General features: G+C 42.4%; 1 protein-coding gene across 1 annotated transcript in view; it reads right to left on the reverse strand.

The window, feature by feature from the left end:
- The window catches only part of RAPH1 (Ras association (RalGDS/AF-6) and pleckstrin homology domains 1), a 98,160-nt gene extending 85,652 nt beyond the window's left edge, over positions 1-12,508 (reverse strand). Inside the window, exon 1 of the mRNA XM_052663959.1 lies at positions 12,389-12,508. The gene's annotated coding sequence lies outside the window, so the exon portion shown is untranslated. The remainder of the gene's footprint in view (positions 1-12,388) is intronic.
- Between the last annotated feature and the right edge of the window lie 902 nt (positions 12,509-13,410).

Here is a 13,410-nt window from a genome sequence, read left to right on the forward strand (position 1 = left end):
ATTCTTTGAAATGTTAAAGACTTTTGTATAGACTTGTTAATAACAAAAATCACTATTTTGTATAAAAATAAGCCAGACTAGAGAGAGAACACTATGATTCCATCCATCAAATTCTAAAAAATTGAAACTAATCTACAGTGACAGGTTGCACAGAGATAGTGGAAGACAGGATGACTGACACAGGGATGTGAAGGGACTAGGGGACGATGAGAACGTTCCCTACCTTGACTGCAGTGATGGCTACACAGGTGTATGAAAACCTATCGAACAGTGTTCCCTTAATGTGTGCAGTTTATTACATGGAAATTATACATCAATAAAGTCAAAAATTTAAAAAAAACAAGCAAACCAAAAAATTTTACAGTAAAGTTAGAGTTAGGAGTCAAGGCAGTGGCTACTGCTAACAGGGCAGATGTATAGAGAAGTAAAATTAGGGGGGTTTCTGGCACACTAATAATTTTCTTTTTCATCTGCATACTGGTTATACAAGAGTATTCAGCTTCTAGACACCTAATAAAGTTTGTATCAGTCAGTTCAGTTGCTCAGCTGTGTCAGACTCTTTGCGACGCCATGGACTGCAGCATGCCAGGCTTCTCTGTCCATTACCAACTCCCGGAGTTCACTCAAACTCATGTCCATTGAGTCTGTGATGCCATCCAACCATCTCATCCTCTTTTGTCCCCTTCTCCTCCCACCCTCAATCTTTCCCAGCATCAGGGTCTTTTCAAGTGAGTCAGTTCTTCGTACCAGGTGACCAAAGTATTGGATTTTCAGCTTCACCATCAGCCCTTCCAACGAATATTCAGGACTGATTTCCTTTAGGATGGACTGGTTCGATCTCTTGCAGTGCAAGGGACTCTCAAGAGTCTTCTCCAACACCACAGTTCAAAAACATCAATTTCTGGCACTCAGCTTTCTTTATAGTCCAACTCTCACATCCATACATGACTACTGGAAAAACCATAGCTTTGACTAGACAGAACTTTGTTGGCAAAGTAATGTCTCTGCTTTTTAATATGCCGTCTAGGTTGGTCATAACTTTTCTTCCAAGGAGCAAAGTGTCTTTTAATTTCATGGCTGCAGTCACCATCTACAGTGATTTTGGAGCCCCCAAACATAAAGTCTGTCACTGTTTCCCCAGCTATCTGCCATGAAGTGAGGATGCCATGATCTTAGTTTTCTGAATGTTGAGTTTTAAGCCAACGTTTTCACGCTGCTTGTTCACTTTCATCAAGAGGCTCTAAAATATATTGTTCTTCAAATACAAGTCTTTAAAAAGAGGAAGGACATCTACCTATGACCTAGAAATTCCAATCTTTTATCCAAGAGAAATGAAATATTTGTTTACTAACAGACTTGAACGAAAATATTCATGGCAGTTTTCTTCATAGTAGACCCAAACTTGAAACAGCCCAGGTGCCCATCAGCAGGAACAGGATAAACAATCTATGGTACATTCAATATTCGTACAGTTGAATATATTATGCCAGAATAAAAAACAACGTGGATAGATGTAAAAACATCATGTTGAGGGCAAGAAATCAGAGACAAAGTAGCACATACATATGATTCAACTAATATAAAATTCTAGAACAGGCAAAATAAACATGTGATGAAGCAACTGCAGCTGCAGTTGCAGTACAGAAAGGAAAGGGTACCATCATAGAAATGAAAAAATGCTCACTATGAACAAGGAAAAATTATGTCATTTAACACTACGGAATTACTAAATTAAATTTTAAATGGGTACATTTAATTCACCTTAACTAATTCCTGAAAGCATAATGTAAAGTCCAAACTTAAGCTTCCAAAATAAGCCAATAATTTCAATTGTAGTAAAGAATAAATTTTATTAAGGTCTCATTTTGTCAAAATTTGTCTAACTTCTTCCACAAACATTTCTTTCCAATTAGTAAGAAAAGCAGAATGTCTTGTCCTAAGTGCTTTATTTTTAAGATTGGTTTCATAAAAGTATACTGTATACTATGAAGTGGAACTTAATATGAAAGGCTCATTATTATCAACAATAATTCAAGAAGAGTGTACAGTGATTTCCAAAATGGAGGTGATTATAACCCAGGAAGTATGACTGATGATCCATTAGGATATAAAAAATATTAAGAGTTCCATTTATATTTAATCTTTATCTTAATACACACATGTATTTTAAGTACAATATAATGTAATACAATATATGTGTATCCTTAACATACAAATGACACTGGCCTCTTCATTATGGCCACCTGTCAGAAAGTCACACATCACATATGTTAAGTAATCTAAGTATTCTGGTACTAAGTGATTCTAAATATTTGGCAGGAAGAGAGATAGTATTGGCTGGTTTCTTTTTCAAAATTTAAATAAAGAATGCACCTTTCTGTAAACTGCTACAACAGACTGGTGTTCCATGGAAGATACATTGTTACACTAAATGATTTTCTTAATAGAAACAATACTTTATGGAAAAACTATATTATAAAATCCTTCATGAAGCAGTTGCTTTGATCTCAACAAGTTGGGGGGGGGGGGGCGGGGAGAAAAAAGGTTTAACCTCAAAAGCAACTACTACAGCTTGAAGCAGAAAAAGCACCAAAGTATCACATGATGTTATTGATGCAGCTGAGGAGTGCCCATAAGTATTTTACACTAAACAGGTTTATTGGTGTCTCATGGCAAAGTATTTTAAAAGTGTTATCAAATTTAACTTTAAAGGTGAGTTTGCTGACGTTCTGTGATAAGTGACTGTTAGCAGTATGCTACCTAGCAGTTATTTTTAAAAACAGTAACATGGTTAATCTATGTATACCTTAAAGGTAAAAGCAGCACTTTAAAAGTTGGTAAGAAAATAACTGTATTCCAGAAGATGACAATGTGTGTCATCTTGAAACACTCATACCTGCACTCTCTAAAAACAGAGAAGCCACTTTCTAATAACTCTTTAAATGCCTTCCATACAGTTTCTGCGGATGTTGAATATATTTATTAAAAACATATAAACACAAATCTTCACATTGGTTTGCATAGGAAGGGCAAACTTTGTTAGCCAAATCTGCATAACTGATAAGACAGAAATTTAAAAATGAGTATCTCCATTTAGAAAGTATAGCCAAAGAGGCACTTTATAATCTCTTCAGGTATATGTCCCTCCATGAGATGCCTTTTAGCTAAGACAAGCATTAAAACCAAGCACCAAAATAAACAGATTTAAGATTCAGACTTTCAAATTTTTGTATTACTAAGCAGTAAAACCAAGATTTTTCAAACATAATGCATCGTATTCATTATGCCTGCTTTAAAAATATATATATTTATTTTCAAAACTTAGGGCAAACAAAAAGGTTTTTGAGCTATTACTAACATTTATAAAGCACTCTATTCACAGATAACAGGGATCACTGATTCGCTTCACAAATCTCTAAAGTCACTTGTTACATTATAAAATAAACCAAATAAGCCGAGAAAGAATTCTTCTTTATAAATAAGACAAACATTATTAGATTTTTATGGATCCTTTCAGAGATGTAACACCAACTACAACATATTCTTCAAATAATGGCTTTCATTAAATCCTTTTTCACTGCATTTCTGTTATATTTAAGGGACTGAGAGACATTTCAGATGAGTAAAACTGGATCAAATACTCTAGACTTGGGTATTTAAGACAGTACAGTTATCCACAGCATAGGGCAAATCAAGTGAGATCTAGAGGAATGAAGAAGGCAATGAATTCTAGCTGGTATCATACAGCTTCACAAAGGTGGGTGGCAATGGAACTGGGACTCAAATGATGTGTAGGATTTTAACTGGAAAAATTAGGAAAAGTAACCCATGCTTGGAACCATGGACAGATGCATGTACAATCTGGGACACTAAGAATACACTGTATTTGCAAGTCATATTATTAGTGATTTTGCTGTACTGACTTAGCACTTTTCTTCACATATCAAACTTAGTAAGATCATTCTAAACAATTTCCAAAAAAACATTCAATTTTCAAGCACAATTACAAAATCATATTTACTCCTATAATTCTACAAAATATGAGTCTATTCAATATGTTTACAGTTCTAATTTTCTCCAGATTTCACTATTCTTCATCAGAGGGCTTACATTTTAAGTGCCACACAACGACATCAATTATGAGCCACCCAATCTTGCTTTTCTTCTCATGTAAAAGGATGACTATGGACAGAGGTTCATGACATTGTACAGGAGGCAGTGATCAAGACCATCTCCAAGAAAGAGAAATGCAAAAAGGCAAAATGGTTGTCTGACGAGGCCTTACAAATAGCTGAGAAAAGAAGAGGAGCTAAAGGCAAAAGGGAAAAGGAAAGATATACCCATTTGAATGCAGAGTTCCAAAGAATAGCAAGAAGAGATAAGAAAGCCTCCCTCAATGATCAGTCCAAAGAAATAGAGGAAAACAACAGAATGGGAAAGACTTAGAAATCTCTTCAAGAAAATTAGAGATACCAAGGGAACATTTCATGCAAAGATGGGCTCAATAAAGGACAGAAATGGTAGGGACCTAACAGAAGCAGAAAATATTAAGAAGAGGTGGCAAGAATACACAGAAGAACTATACAAAAAAGATCTTAATGACCCAGATAACCACGATGGTGTGATCACCCACCTAGAGCCAGACATCCTGGAATGCAAAGTCAAAGTGGGCCTTAGGAAGAACCACTACGAACAAAGCTAGCGGAGGTGATGGAATTCCAGTTGAGCTATTTCAAATCCTAAAAGATGATGCTGTGAAAGTGCTGCACTCAATATGACAGCAAATCTGGAAAACTCAGCAGTGGCCACAGGACTGGAAAAGGTCCGTTTTCATTCCAATCCCAAAGAAAGGCAATGCCAAAGAATTCTCAAACTACCACACAATTGCACTCATCTCACACACTAGCAAAGTAATGCGCAAAATTCTCCAAGTTAGGCTTCAACAGTATGTGAACCATGAACTTCCAGATGTTCAAGCTGGATTTAGAAAAGAAAAGGCAGAGGAACCAGTAATCAAATTGCCAACATCTGCTGGATCATCGAAAAAGCAAGAGAGCTCCAGAAAAACATCTACTTTTGCTTTATTGACTATGCCAAAGCCTTTGTGTGGATCACAACAAATTGGAAAATTCTTAAAGAGATGGAAATATCAGACCACCTGACCTGCCTCCTGAGAAATCTGTATGCAGGTCAAGAAGCAACAGTTAGAACGGGACATGGAACAGCAGACTGATTGCCAATCGGGAAAGGAGTACGTCAAGGCTGTATATTGTCACCCTGCTTATTTAACTTATATGCAGAGTACATCATGAGAAATGCTGGGCTGGATGAAGCACAAGCTGGAATCAAGATAGCCAGGAGAAATATCAATAACCTCAGATATGCAGATGACACCACCCTTATGGTACAAAGTGAAGAAGAACTAAAGAGCCTCTTGATGAAAGTGAAAGAGGAGAGTGAAAAAGTTGGCTTAAAGCTCAACATTCAGAAAATGAAGATCATGGCATCCGGTCCCATCACTTCATGGCCAATAGATGGGGAAACAATGAGAGACTATTTTTTCGGACTCCAAAATCACTGCAGTTGGTGACTGCAGCCATGAAATTAAAAGACACTTGCTCCTTGGAAGAAAAGTTATGACCAACTTAGACAGCATATTGAAAAGCAGAGACATTACTTTACCAACAAAGGTCTGTCTAGTCAAAGCTACGGTTTTCCCTGTAATCATGTATGGATGTGAGAGTTGGACTATAAAGAAAAGCTGAGCGTCGAAGAACTGATGCTTTTGAACTGTGGTATTGGAAAAGACTCTTGAGAGTCCCTTGCACTGCAAGAGATCCAACCAGTCAATCCTAAAGGAAATTAATTCTGAATATTCATTGGCAGGACTGATGCTGAAGCTGAAACTCCAATAGTTTGGCCGCCTGATGCAAAGAACCAACTCACTGGAAAAGACCCTGATGCTGGGAAAGAGTGAAGGTGGGAGGAGAAGAGGACGAAGAGGATGAGATGGCTGGATGGCATCACCGACACGATGGACGTGAGTTTAAGTAGGCTCCAGTTCTTGGTGATGGACAGGGAAGCCTGGTATGCTGCAGTCCATGGGGTCGCAAAGAGTCAGACACGACTGAGCAACTGAACTGAACTGAAAGGGATGACTTATCCCTCTTTTCCAAGCCTAACTACTCACTCATTTTAGGTGGCACTAGTCAGAGAAGGCAATGGCAACCCACTCCAGTACTCTTGCCTGGAAAATCCCATGGACGGAGGGGCCTGGTAGGCTGCAGTCCATGGTATCGCAAAGAGTCGGACACGACTGAGCGACTTCAGTTTCACTTTTCACTTTCATGCATTGGAGAAGGAAATGGCAACCCACTCCAGTGTTCTTCCCTGGAGAATCCCAGGGACGGGGGAGCCTGGTGGGCTTCTATCTATGGGGTCGCACAGAGTCGGACACGACTAAAGCGACTTAGCAGCAGCAGCAGTGGTAAAGAACCCTCCTGCCAGTGCAGGAGACATCAGTAACACGGATTAGATCCCTGGCTCAGGAAGATACCCTGGAGAAGGGAACGGCAACCCACTCCAGTCTTTTTGCCTGGAGAATTCCATGGACAGAGGCACCTGGTGGGCTACAGTCCATGGGGTCACAGAGTTGGACACAACTGACGTGGCAACACACACAGTTTCTTTAGACTCTGATCCCTTAATTACACTCTTACTGAATCCTTGTATCCTGCATTTAAATTAACATTCTCTCTATTTTGGAGGGGAGAATACCTATCACTTTGTTTTCTCCATTATGTATATCTCTGCCTAAAGCAGAGCTACCAGTAAATGTTTTATGAATAGCAGAATATATAATGAGTTTTAAAAAGTCAATTTTTAAGTTATGAGTGATGTATTTTAAGACACCTGCCCCAAAGTGGGGTAAGTAATGTATCTTAAAGGAATAGTGATAAGAGCATGGGATGAAGATTAGACATCATATAATCTGGGGGTTTTCTAATATTTCACAACGAAACTTTTCCAGAAGAAATCTTATTCAGCATGCCAAATATATACAGCTACAGAAGCACTATTAATACCATTTTATGTTCAAATACATTATAATTTGTTACAAACTCAAAAGAGACAAATTGAGTGTTGGAGATGTTAGTTACTCTTGACACCTAAGCAAGCATTTCCGTTAAATTTTGTTTTCATTTTACTCGGGTAAGTAGCTGAAAGTAGGTAGCAGCTTTGGCTTTGTTTTGTTAGTAGCTTTTAATGGTTTGCTTCCTAGTGTCTGGATATGCTTCAATTAAATTGATTAATAAAGATATAGATAAGACTTTTCTTTCAACATGAGTAGTAATCATATGTAAAAACTGCTTACAAGGCAAACAAGAAAAACCCAAGCTTCCAATAAGCTATAAAACATCTGTAATATATCAGGACATCAGTTCAGTTGCTCAGTCGTGTCCGACTCTTTGCAACCCCATGAATCGCAGCACGCCAGGCCTCCCTGTCCATCACCAACTCCCGGGTTCACTCAGACTCACGTCCATCGAGTCAGTGATGCCATCCAGCCATCTCATCCTTTGTCATCCCCTTCTTCTCCTGCCTCCAGGGCATTAGAGTCTTTTCCAGTGAGTCAACTCTTCTCATGAGGTGGCCAAAGTACTGGAGTTTCTTACACAGGATGCGTATACCCCAAAGGAACCGGCTTCAGTTGTGCCTGTCATTTAGCTGAACACAGTTCATGTACCATAGTAATGTATTGTTTAGACAATTCTATATGAATAGACTTGCACAGGACTCAATTTTTAAAAAAAAAATTACTGCAAACTACAACTTTCCTTACCTATTTAACTCACAAATAAGCAGATATAGTAAAACATGTTTTATTCTAAGAAATGCTTGCCCTCCCCCTGCCGCAATAAACCAGGTATAACCATAAAACACTACTGTTTGCAATGTAACAAAGTTATATTTATGTACACAAGAGTGCTAAAATGGTGCTAGAAAAACTGGATATCCACAAGCAAAGGATGACGCTGTACCCTTACCTAAAACCATATGCAAATATTAACTCAAAATGGATCATGGAGCTAAATATAATAGCTAAAACTATGGAACTCTTAGAAGAAAACACAGGGGGAAAGCTTCCTGACACTGGATTTGGCAATGATTTCTTGGACACCAAAAGCACAGTCAACAAAAGAAAAATATAGATGAAGCGGATATCATTAAAATGAAAGACTTTTGTACATCAAAGGACACTATCAACCAAGTAAAAAGGCAACTCATAGAAGAAGAGAAAATGTAAATCATGGATCTGATATGAGATTTAATATCCAGAGTGTATAAAGAATTGCTGTAATTCAACAACAAAATAAGTTTTTTAAAATTGGCAAAGGACCTGGATAGATATTTCTACAAAGATACACAGATGGCCAATACGCACAAGAAAAGATGTTCTAATCACTAATCACTGGAAAAATGCAAACCCAAACCACAAAGAGATGCCACTTCATTAAGTGCCCCTCATTAAGTGAAGTGAAAGTCGCTCAGTTGTGTCCAACTCTTTGCGACCCCATGGACTATACAGTCATGGAATTCTCCAGGCCAGAATACTGGAGTGGGTAGCCTTTCCCTTCTCCAAAGGATCTTCCCAACCCAGGGGTCGAACCCAGGTCTCCTGAATTGCTGGCGGATTCTTTACCATCTGAGCCCCCCGGAATGGCTATTATCAAAAGCACAGAAAATGACAAGTGTTGAGGTGAGGATGTGGAGAAACTGGAACCCTTGTGTTGGCAGGAGTGTAAAATGCTGCAGCTGCTGTAGAAAACGGAGTGGCAGTTCCTCAAAAATTCAACACAAAATTACCCTATGATCCAGCAGTTCCACTTCTGGGTATAGACCCCAAAGAAGTAAAAGCAGGGACTTGAGCAGATATGTGTACACCAAAGTTCAGGGCAGTATTACAACAGCCAAAAGGTGGAAACAACCAAATGTCCATCTACAGATGAATAAACAAAATGGGATACACACACACACACACACACGACTGTTATTCAGCCTTAAAAAGGAATGCAATTCTGATTCATGCTCCAACACGGATGAACCTTGAAGACATTACCCTAAGCGAAATGAGCCAGATACAAAACAAATATTTCATGATTTCATTTATAAGATATATCTAGGGTAGTCAAATCACAAAGTAGAAAAGTGTTATCAGGGGCCAGAGGGAAAGGGGTTGGAGAGTTAATGTTTAACGGATACAGTTTCACTATGGGAGGATGAAAAAGTTCTAGAGATGGACAGTCATGATGGTTGCACAACTATGTAAAAGTATTTACTACCACCGAACTGTGCATTTAAAAATGATTAAAATGGCAAATGGTATGCTGTATGTGTCACGCATGTGTGCTGTTGTGTCGGACTCTCTGCAACCCATGGACTACAGCCCATCAGGTTCCTCCGTCCACGGGCTTCTTCAGCCAAGAATACTGGAGTAGGTTGCCATTTCCTCCTCCAGGGCACCTTATCGACCTAGGGATCAAACCTAGGTCTCCTGCATTAGCAGGCGGATTCCTTACCACTGAGCCACCTGGAAAGCCCTTCATGTTGTATATTTTACCACCAAACATATATATATATATATATATAGCGTGTGTTCTTTATTTTTTTTATGGTGGCAATATAGGAATGCCATAAGGAACATAAGCTTACTAGTTATGCTATCTGTTTTCAAACACAGCTCTGCCACTTTATAGCTCTGTAGCCTGTGCCTTTTTTCTCATACCTGTATCATAGGATTACAGCAAGGATGAAGTCAATACATGTAAAGTACTTAAAACAATGTATGTCATAAAATAGGTGCTTTTTATTACTATAGGTTTAAAACACATTTTAAATGAGATTAACTCAAACATCTGGAGTACCTCTGAAGGTCCGCCTCAAAATTATAGACCTGAGTAAAACGTAGACTGAAAACCAGTGATTTAACCCAATTTCTCATTTTACTGGTAAAGGAACTGAGAGTTCAAGGTATGTGACTTGCTTGAACTCACACAGCTTGTCTGCTAACATTAATCTTCTCAGAATAAGAATTTGAGGCCAATGATACGAATGCTCACATTCAACTACTTCAGAACCAAGTGCAGTCATGAGATTTTATATGTCTGAGAGTCTGTGAATAATAATAGTGTGATAGTCATCTAACATGCTAATCTAATGAATAATTACACGTGGGGTGGGAACCAAAAAGTAGCCAAACCAAAAGAAAAGTCAGTTTAATTAGTTTCAAAGACACCTCTTCTGAAAATGAAGTGTTAAAATATTTGTGAAAACAAATGATACTGACCAAGAGTTTGAGACACACCCAATAGGTCCCCACTACTCCATGCCTTTCAGCCAGTTACCCGTCACATAATAACCTTAATGAGACCACTGACTCTGAAATATCAGCAACTTTTTCTACCAGACAGAACTAATATGGCATCATAAGGAAATACCTACAAATAATTCCTTATTAAATTCAAACAGGAGAGAGCAGCAGTCCAAATAACACAAAATGTTTCATCCAAAAAATCATGTATTGAACTGTGCAGACATTTCTGTACTTACCTGAATAGGCTAGGTCTGTTTTCTGGGAAATTCGGAACACAGAAAGCAAAATAACAGACAGTCTTTGAAGGTCAGATGAACAAGAGCTAAAACACCTCCAAGCGTCTCTAATCTTGCCCTTCCCCCACTGCTCTTCCTCCTCAATGCCTCTCTCAAAGGAGAACACCACCCCCACTCGAATGCCCCCATCCCCATCTCCACCAGCTGAAATCCTATCCATCCTTCAAGGTCCCACTTAAACGCCACAGCTTCCAAGGATTTCCCCCCAGTGCTCCCAATTTAGAATTATTCCCTCGCCTCTGCACTTCTCTATTTTGCACCTCTACTTCAACATTTGATTATATAATGCATTATAGTACCATTACCTACATTCATTTCTTTCCCCACCTTCCCCCAAGAAAATCTTAGGCGCAGTGGGCTAGGGAGGAAAGGAATTAACATTTGTTAAACACCTTTGGTGCCCTGCCAGGTGCTAGGCATTTTGCACACATTATCTCATTTAATCCGTTTGACAACCACCTCGGGAGGCAAGCAGGTGGTCTTAGTTATTCCCATTTTACTGACAGAGAAGCATTCTGTTGAGAGTGCAATAGCTTATCCAACGTCACACTACCAGCCAACTCCAGTGTATACGGAGCAGCTGGTTACCCTGGCTTCAAAGAGCTCTTTCGAAACACCACGATAAGCTGCAGTCTTGTTCACTTTATGTCCTCCACCCTGCCTAACAGATAGCAGCTATTCCATAAATACTTGCTAAATTGAATATTCCTTCGGACTCACTACCACCCTTTTAACAACATCATCACGCCCCACCCCTAACCGGTTAGCTTTCCTGTTCCTTTTCAGCGGACTTTACACACATCTCCAAGACAAACGCTGGAGACACCACCAACCCTTACCGGGAGGCACCGGGAAGAACCGTTCGGTTCTCTCAGATTTTCCCCAAAGGCTCTTCCCACACAATATACGAGAGCCACACAAAGTCACATTTGATGCAACGCTTACACCCTTCCCCAAAGCTCTTATTTCATCCTAAGCCACGTCTTCGTGCCTACAAGCAATGACTTATGCGGTTTCCAGCTCACACAGTGGGGACACCCTAAGATGCTGTCTGAATAAGAAACCACATCTCTCAAAACGTCTTAAAACGAAGGCACCCTGATATTACTTCACTGCCTTCCATCTCCTCTTCCCCGCCGCCCCCCACCATGAGCTGCAGTTTGGATTTCCGGCGGGAATGCACACACACACAGATGAGATGGGCTCACAAGCCATGGAGCAATTACTTAGCCTGCTTAATTAGAAAGAAAACACGGAAGGTGCCCCGCCTTTCTCAATCTCTGCACTGAACTCATTTACGAAAGATGCGGGGCACCGAAACCCGAGGAACCCCAGACACCGAATCACTGGTTTCTGCGGCTAATCCGGGGAAGGAAGAGTCCTTGCCTCCCCGCGGTCCCGGGCCACCAGCCCCCGGAGCCGGGCCGGAGAAGCACAACCGCACCCTCCCCAGGCGGCCTTGCATCTCATTGTCTCCCTCTGTCGCGGCCCCCGGGGGCGCAGGGTGCAGCCCCGGCCCCGCCGACCCCCACCCTCCGGCCAGGCGAGGTCCCACCAGCCCCGGCCCCGACCCCACCCCAGGCTCGGCCGCCCGCACCGCGCCCGGATGGCGGGGCCGGGAGCCGGGAAAATGGAGGCGGGAGCGACGGCTGCGCTTCCCAGCCCTGCGCCCCGCCAGCTCCCTCGGCCGGCCCCGAGGGCGAGGCTGAGCACTCACCGCGGCAACGGCTCGGTCCTCCGGCGGGCACGGCTCCGGATCGGCCCCGGGCTGGGCAGCCGCTGCCGCCTCCTCCTTCTCAGGCGCGGCGCTCCTTCCCTGGAGACGCCGCGAGCGCCCGCAGCTCCCGCGCCGCGCGCTCCGTGACTGACTGACTGACCGACCGACCGGGCGGCGGCGGCGGGGGCGAGGCGGCGCGCGCGGCGGGCGGGGCGGCCGCAGCGGGCAGCGGCGGCGGAGCCGAGTGCGGCCGCGTCCGGCAGAGACGCAGAAGGCGGGGCTGAGGGCCGGGCGGCCGACGGGCGGACAGACTCGCGCCCGGCCGCTCGCTCCCCGCCACCCCCCGCCCGTCGCCAGCCGCTCACTTCCGGCGAAGGCAGCCGAGCCCGCCCCCCGGGCGCCCGCTGCTAGCGCCCCCTGCCCGCGCCCCCTGGCCCGCCTCGCTCCGCACAGCCCCAGGCGCCCGACCGCACCCAGCCCCGGCCGCCGGCGCTCCGCCTGTCCTCCGCGTGTCCCTGGGAACCGCCTCCAGGAACCAGTGAATCAGAGAATGAATGAGTGAAGGAGGAAAATTCCGGGGCTGTGCCACCAAGGCTCGCTTTTCCTTGGAAGCAGGCCCAGCGGCCTCTGTCCGAGGGCCCTGGGCCACCGAAGCCTTGACCGCGTCTGTCAGGGACCTGCTGGAGTATTCTGAGACCCCAGCAACCCATCAAACGGGGCTTAGGCACTTATAGGACCGCAGTCGTTGCAGTCTGTGAGGCCCTTTTTTTTTTTTTAAGGAAATCCCATTTTGGCCAACAGTTCTCTGTAGTTTCATGCACTATGTTAGGAAGCTTTTAGAAATTGGACATTTCCGTTATTCTCGATTATTTTTTAACTTTGCAGTTTGCTTACTTTGTGTTCTTAATTTCTGACACGCACGCACCCACACCTTATTGAAAAGGTTTGGGAGTAAGGTAGTGGCATCTTTATCACCAAGCTCTAAGTTACTCGGATACTGCTTATTTCGATGTAGGCTTGAC

Source organism: Budorcas taxicolor, chromosome 2, assembly GCF_023091745.1.
Source record: "Budorcas taxicolor isolate Tak-1 chromosome 2, Takin1.1, whole genome shotgun sequence".
NCBI lineage: Eukaryota > Metazoa > Chordata > Mammalia > Artiodactyla > Bovidae > Budorcas > Budorcas taxicolor.